Source organism: Gossypium hirsutum, chromosome A09 (genome assembly GCF_007990345.1).
Source record: "Gossypium hirsutum isolate 1008001.06 chromosome A09, Gossypium_hirsutum_v2.1, whole genome shotgun sequence".
Taxonomy (NCBI): domain Eukaryota; kingdom Viridiplantae; phylum Streptophyta; class Magnoliopsida; order Malvales; family Malvaceae; genus Gossypium; species Gossypium hirsutum.
The window spans coordinates 69461050-69469541 of NC_053432.1; the positions used below are offsets into that span (position 1 = coordinate 69461050).

The window sequence follows — 8492 nt, forward strand, 5'->3', positions numbered from 1 at the left end:
CAAATAGTAACCAAATACGGAGACTTCGCCGGGCGGGCTCTTATAGTATATAGAGGATGAGTTGAATACTCTTAATAAAGTTCATTGAATATTATTTAATGTCTGAAGCAATGGGCACAATAAATGAACTCTACCTACATAAACATAAGAAATGATGCCACTTTAACAAAAATTTAAGGGGTTCTCTTGTAAATGTTTATTGGGAATAGGAGAAGCACATGACAGTTTAGTGCTAAAGGTGAAAACTTCTAACAAAATTATAAAATAAGAATTATATGTGATATATCTTCAATTTTAACTCAATGAGTTGTGGTTCAATTTGCAGACACCAACTTCATTAAAGTTCCAAGATATATTCACTAATTGATTGTTCAAGTCGTGAGATACTATATTATATGCATAGTATTTGTTTGTATAAAAGACAATGTCTTACTATATTGTACGCATAATATTTGTTTCTGTAAAAGACAATGTATTGATTTTCTCTGAGCTCAAGTGTAGGCCTTGCACTTTGTACATCTTATTGTATTTTATACTGAGTTAATTTTAATTAATTGTTAATTTTGAATTAAATTGTAATTTAATTTCAAATTTAAAACTCAGATAATTAATAACTGAATATTTAAATAATAATTTCAGCCTGCATGTAATGAGGCTTTATTAGCACATTTGGACCGAGATATCTATCACCAGCCTAATTGCTGAAAAGAACATAAAACAGCCCATTGGTAGCAAGAACTTGAAAATAGTAAGCCTATATTACCTGATCCCTCGACTTTTACAGAAATCGAGCAATGAGCCGAAGAAAGCCCATCTGAAATGCAGGTCGCTGTTTGCTATTTAATTTACAAATGCTAAGACAAGAGTTTATTGCAGAGAGTGATTCTTGACTTACACTTAGCGTGGCCGAAACATCAATGCAAACTTAACTTCCTGAATAAATCTCTCTTTTCTTTTTCCTTCGCCATCCTTTTGAAAATTTACGATTACAAGGGCATGTATGAATTACAAGTACGTGTAAACTAATAATACATAAGGCTCAACCTTTGATGCGCCTCAATGCAAGGTAAGCTAGCAACCTATATCCTACAAACATTAGAAGCAAGATTCCCACACTCAGTTTCGGGCTAATTTGCCCTGCGATGTCTTGATCAATAAACTTGCAGCTAACTCTATTACTTCCATGGTGCAGGCAACCCAACAACGAGGAAATTTTGTTGCCTTGGCTGTATTGGACGTTAACAAACAGCTTGTAGCTGTAATATGTAGTAGAGACGTACTTGATCCATGCCATGCATGCTGGCACCTTATGCACGTAGTATCCTCCTGTTAGAACAAATGCTAGCATTGTGACAGTAACAATGGTTGAAGCCTGTTTGGCATCCATGATTACTGCTCCAAATGCAAGGCCGAGCCCCTGAGAGACGAGCACGTAGCCGAGAAGAACCACCAATGTCAAAAGAAATGCCACCAAATCAGGTTTCAATCCAGCCATCCAGTATGTCACGATAAGGAAAACCGTAGGAAGGATGAGCTCCATTGGGAGATCCCCAATAATCCGCGCCATAAAATAGGAAGAGAGAGTGTACATACCGGAAGCACGCTCTTTCATAAAGATGGCACGTTCTTGGGGAAAGGCAAATACTGCATTAAACGATGGCAAGACACCCCAAAATATGGAAATGAAGAAGAGGAGACCGAGGCGGTCTTGTATGTCTCGATAATCCGAATGCCACCACATTAAACCTGCCAAGATGGAAGCAGTAATTACTTGGAAGACTCTGAGGGTGTTGAAAGATTCATACTTTCTTTCTTTAAGCCCTCTTTGAAGTAGAATCCTGAATTGATAGAACCAAGTAGAGAGGTCAACGCTGCAGCTACTCGTGTGTTGTTTGCAAGAATGGCTCCCAATCAAATGCGAGTCCCTTTCTGAAACAGTGGTGATCTCCATACAAGCATCTCTTACTTTTGGAGCCAACAGGGTATTGTAAGAAGCAATCAGGCTTTGTTTTATGTTTGGTGTCTCTCTTTCGCATACACCATCAAGTTTACACACACCTGAAACATATACAAGGAAATTTAGGATATACTCAATAAGTAATATTCATTTCACTAGTCTTTTTTTTTTTTTTAATGAACCAAAAACACAAACCATCTTGCCTTGGGATACATTGATAGTGAAAAAATCCCTTTGTAAGTTTTTGGTATTCAGTACATATAGGCAGGCACTCATTTACATTATACAAGAAGCACTTAAAATCTTGGCTATATTCGCTAGGAATTCTGTTTCCATACAGTGCACCGACACTACTAGTCATCAAGTACTTATTTGGACCTTATCTTAGAAGAAGAAAACCATTTGGTAAAAATAAACATTATACAATAAGCATATGAGACAAAGTTTGGTTAAAATAAAATAAAGAGGATTAAATGTGTATGCATGATGATCAGCCAAACGAACTTTGAAAACTAATGCAACATAAACATCATAATGATGACGATGATTATAGACCCCATTAAATTAGCCACAGGCACAAAGACATGCATAAAAGGAAAAAAGAAATCTTGAGAGAAGGGTAATAAAACCAAATTAAGGAATTAGTAGGAACGCACCTCCCATTATGAAATGATTTTAACGGTTATAAATTAGTAATTGATGTAGGAGTTAGTGACATGTAGTAGCAAGAAATGAGTAACATAGGCAAAGGCAAAGGCAAGAAAGATTTAAAGCTGTCCAGTGTTGGTGGTAAAGGTGGTACTCCACTCAGGTTGGTGCCTGCCCTGGCCACTACGTTTGTTGGGTCACCACTTACTGCAAAAGTTTCCCATTTCCTTTATGTTTTCAAATCTAAATTCCCCACCTTTACCACTCTTTTTTTTTTGGGGGGGGGGTGTTATGTAAGATGGCTGTGAAGGGAATAAAGCCTCAAGGTCAAGGAAATAAACTACATTAGAAACAGTGGAGGTTAATAATAAGAACCAAAGTCATATTTGGACGAGTGTGAAGCTTGGCTTATTAGCCAGAAATCACCTAGCAAGTAGGAAGGACATGAGAGGACTGATTGAACCTATGTGGATCCGGGGAAATATTCACCGTCCAACATATTCACTGCTTACTTTGACACTGATTAACATGTAGATAAAAACGACTACTAATGTCAAATCCTTTGAAGATATAAATTAATTGCATTAGAATAGAGATGGGATACGAGGATCCAATGTCTGGGGTAACTGACTATGTTTATTCCGTCGAGAGAATTAAATAAGAATCTATTGACAGCAGCTATGAGGCAGGAGTAATCGATGCACCACCACCTTCCAAGTGCTCTCTCTTTATGCTTATATACATAATAAGATGGTTTGTAACGCTATCAATGCCGTCATCACTCATCTACCTTACAATCATAGTGTCCAAGAAAATGTATAATTATTATCGATAATATAAAAAGCAAAAGGGAAATTAAATTAAATTTAATAAGTTCCTGGCTCTAACCATGGAAACGCACTTCATCTACATTATTTGTGAGTAGACTTTGTGGACTAGTGACGTACCCCACCATTCATTTGGTTTTCTATATTTGATGCGGAAAAAGAATAAAAACAACAACAATAATAATATAATTATGCACTATAGCTATCTATGGTCCAAACTCCAAAACTTCAACTTAACAAGCATTTTCAATATTTCTTTTCCAAGCTGTGGAGTTAACCTCTCCAATTAGATGATTCACATGACCACCAATCTAACTTTCTTAGGATAACACGTTTTAGGGCATAGCTGGTTGCTGGCCTGCCTTTTCCTACGACATGCCATTAAATTTGACCAATTACTAAATGAAACAAATGTTAATAATCTAAGCCAAGCTTTTTGCAGTTATTCATATACCCCTACTTTTGCTTTCTCCTTTGTTTTTCAAGTCATCCACCAACTTGCCATATTGATTAATATATTAAAGGATCAAAGCTGCACTCCAATCCAAGTAAGTGGACAATAATACCTCCAATTAATACAACGTAGGGTGTGTTCCATAAAGCTTTGAAAACTTTCATTGCATTGAGAAAAAAAATTCAACTTTTAATTTAAATAAATAAATAATTTTATATATTAATAACATATTTTTCATACTCGTTTTACAATCCATGAAGAGGGTTCGTAGTTGCCCTTTCAAACCTAAGCTATTTCTCTCCCTTCCTAATAATGTAATGTATCTTACTATCTAAGACTTATTGTATTTTTTTATAAATCATTCAAAGAAGTTCAACTAATCAAATTAATTTTTCAACAAAAAATTTTAAATAGGATAATTAAATAGATAACTACTTATTACATCTTAAGGTGATTTTGTGTTACAAAAATTTCATTTAAAGTAAATTATATCTTTACTTTTGTTAAAGAATTGAAATTATTGTATTTAAATATTATATTAATAAGGTGAAAATTATGAAATAAATAATTTTAAAAAATCTATTATCAAACAATATAATTATATGACAAAACTTCAAATTTATTAATATAACAAATAGTTTTATTTTAAAAATTCAGTACTTATACTAAATAAATATTTTTTATTTATCAAGAAACAACTTAGATAAAACATCACCATCTAACTCGTACTAATTTTGCCCCAATAATAAATACTTGGTACTCTATCACTATTATGACACTGCCCTAGGCACAAACAATACATATATTCTTTTGGGAATAGCACATGTATAATTTTTTTATGAGCTACAATGTATATCACCAACTCAAATAATGAGGTTAACAATATAATTATGGGTCTTTAAGTGTTATGATAAGATAAGGTAGGGCTGTAATATGATTCAAAGATATGAGGAAATGTGGCTACCCAAGTCCTTCCAAGTTGCATACAAGTCAACTCGACTGCCCATCGAGCAGTCAGTAGTAGCTAGATAGCTTTATGCTAAATCATTTCCAATCCAGATAGATATGTGATGGCTTATGTGAAATAATCACACGGTCCCATACGGATATGACTAATGGGGCATGGGGTCCCTCCCTCCCACCACTCTTGCTGTAATCAATTCTACTACTGTCAACCTAACTAATTCACCTATTCCCAAAAGGAATATATATAAACATTTACCTTTCTTGCACAGTAGGTACCAAAGTTGACCCAGAATTTTTGTGGGTCTTAAGCGATGTATAAAGTGACGCAGAGAGTTGGCTTTAAGATGCTTTATGATAAAAAAATATGGCAGATTTCTTGGGGGTGGGGGATGGGGCAGCATTGGAAAAAGAAGAAGAAGAAGAGAAGAAAAGAACATACATACAATATTAAAAAGGGAACAAGCAATACCAAAAAGACAAGTTGCTACAAGAAGGAAAAGGGGAACAAAAGAGAGTGAAAATGTCGTCTCTAGATCATGAATATCTGACGCGTGTACTTATAAAGGGAAATTATTATATTTTTCCTCTCAAATCAATGTATCTCAATCCCACTTTATCCACACTATATATATAGATATAGTTACGTAAAGCAAAAACAAAAGACTAAACAACTTAAACTACCCTTACCCTTTTTCCATATTTTACTTTCGCATGACTAAAAGACTAATATTATATACACGACCTATAGCCATTTGCCAAGTGCCATTATCTACCAACACCACTATAGAAAATTCATCACTTATTTGCCAAATTTCATTTGAAAATAGGGAAATTCTAAGCACTTGTTTTAGAGAGAAAAAAAAAACCATATTCCACAACTATAAGATGGTGTGGCAGAAATAATTAATGAAAACGTCGTAGGCCACATGTATATGGTACTTTTCTTTTAAATACTATGGCCCAAAAGGAATGAGAGTAGGAGGGTTAAAAAAAGGGTCTGATGACTGTGATGAATGCGTATGGCAGGCAGAAAAGAAAATTAAAAAGGAATGGCGAACTAATTAACGAAGGCAGAGAGGATGACGCAGCATATGCATGCCACATGATCTTGTCTTAATGATGAGAGGAAAACACAAGTTTATGGTTTATCACTGTGGAGAGTGGACCAACTGACCAAACTTCCGTTTGGGAAATTCATTGGATTATGAAAACAAGTTGAAAACTATGTCTCACTGCCCCCTTTCATAATTAGCCCCAAAGAAAAGTCTGTTTTTCTGTAGTAAACATCAAAGAAAAAACCAAGAGCAGAGAACCTAGACTTTGGTACCGAGTTGATAACTCAGCTCAGATGAACAAAAACACAAGTTAAAGCTTACGTACCGTTAGCGAGATCAAGGAGGAAATCCGCAGGATTCATAGGAAAAGACGGCGAGAATCCAAGCGACTCAAAATAAGCCATGGCTTCACTTCCCTTCCCAAAATACATGCTCCTTCCTTCACTCAAAACCAACACCGAGTCAAACATCTGATAAAGTCGGCTTGAAGGTTGGTGCATGGATGTAACTATGGTTTTTCCCTTTTGGGCCAACGACCCCAAAGTCGAAACCAACCGGAAAGCCGCTGTCGAGTCCAAACCCGACGTTGGTTCATCAAGAATCAACAGACTAGGGTTTATAAGCATTTCATGAGCTATACTCACTCTTTTTCGCTCTCCACCGGAAATCCCGCGTATGAAACTGTTCCCGATAATTGTATTTTCACATTTGGATAGCCCCAACTCGGATAAAACCATTTCAGCCACTGAAATCTTGTCTTTTTGGTCAATGTTTTGGGCAACCTTAAGAGGGAGCAAAACACGAGTGTTTCACGAACTGTTAAGTGAGGGTAAAGAACATCATCTTGGGTGACGAATCCGGTGCGTTTGGCTATTTGTTTGGTGGATTTTTTGTTGTTAGCAAGGATAGTTCCAGAAAAGGCACGGCTTTGTTGTTGGTGCCTCCCAGCTAAGGCATTGAGGAGTGTAGATTTGCCGCTGCCTGAAGGGCCAAGGATGGCCAAGATTTCCCCTGGTGAAACCACGCCCGTGATATTTTTCAAGATAGTTTTCTCTTGGATGGTTGATATCTGATCAGAAGGTGTGGATCCATGGGTGAGCATGCGTTTAATGCTCCGACCTCGAGTGTTGGTTTGCTGTATCTTCACCTTGTAACACACGTCGATGAACTGCATGAACAAGCAAATTTTAAAATAATATTGAAATTAGGTCAAGGGTTTAGGTCAAAATGAAACCAGTGTTGACTGAAGTTGCAGAGGATTTGTTTATGAGATTGGGGTCCTTTTAGTAATTACCTTGAGAGTGATAGGATAAGAAGAAGACATTAAAGAAGGGAGGTGGTCACGCAAATCTCGAGTTGGACCGTCCCTATTGGGAGTTTCTAGTTGAAGTCCTACACCACCAAAGCCCGGCATTATTTACCCTTTTCCCTTTTAATTTTCTTAGTTGTGGGGGAGGAAAGTGTGTGTGGAAGAAAGAAAAGGAAGGAAAGAAGTGGGGAGGATCTGGGGAGAGAGAGGCAGAGAGGGCGGGGTGTATTTATTTAGGGAAAAGGGAGAGTGGGTGCCACGTCAAAGGGAAATGCCCACAGACAAAAATGCAACGTGGCGGAAGGATGCGCCAGTTGTCAGCTTGTGAAGGCTGTTCATGGAAGGTGCGGTATATATTAAGCGCCACCCTTTTCTTCCCCCCGGCTCCCCTCCCGAATTTCTGTTTTCTCTTTCATACCTAAGAGAGAGACAATGAAAGTATACATTGGAATGTGCAGGGATTTGCTGCAATTCGACTCAAAACTTTATTCAAATTTAATTTAATGACTGACCGACTGAGTGGAGAGATGCAATTATTACGTCTACCTTGAAAAATTAATTTAACCATATTAATTAATAATATTCTTTTTAATTAAAAGGGTAAGTTTTTGTGTTAGTTTCAATTTTATGTTCCATTTACAATGATGTATACCCAAACATTAGTTTTATATGGATTGAAATATCTTTTACCTAAATTTTATGAGCCATAATGGTCTGGATTTCGGTGAATTTATGATGAATAAAACTAAATAAGGATGAAATCAAAGTGTTCAGATCTTTTTGTTTGGAAGATCATACCATGACGAGTGATTAATATCGAGGAAATCTCATCCATTAATGAAGCTAATTGATACCTATGTGGGAAAGTTACTGTAATCGACTGTAACATTACTTATATGTATGCATAACTTGTAATAGGTTAGAGGATGTATTAAGTGAGCATTTTATTTGTTCAAATAGGAATTGGTTTTTTTAGTGTAATATATTGTTAGTAAACTAAATTGAGTCACTTAGTTTATAATGTTTTAGAAGAGAGTGATCCTGCGTAGAGTATAGCAGTGACGTTGTTACTTGGTGAGTGAATAAGACTTAAATCACAACTTGTACTTGTTAAAGTATAGTATATTGACTCTTTGAGTAAGGCCTGTAGATGTAGGAAGTAATGATATTAAATGATAACTGTTGTAATTAAATTACTCTACATATCTTTGTATATGTCATTTTTGTTTATGTGATCAATTATGTAACACCTAGTTTTGGCGGGTCTTGAGTTAGG

At 36.0% G+C, this 8492-nt stretch overlaps 1 pseudogene; it reads right to left on the reverse strand.

The window, feature by feature from the left end:
• Positions 1-930: 930 nt before the first annotated feature.
• On the reverse strand, positions 931-7570 carry LOC107889357 (ABC transporter G family member 25-like; annotated as a pseudogene).
• Between the last annotated feature and the right edge of the window lie 922 nt (positions 7571-8492).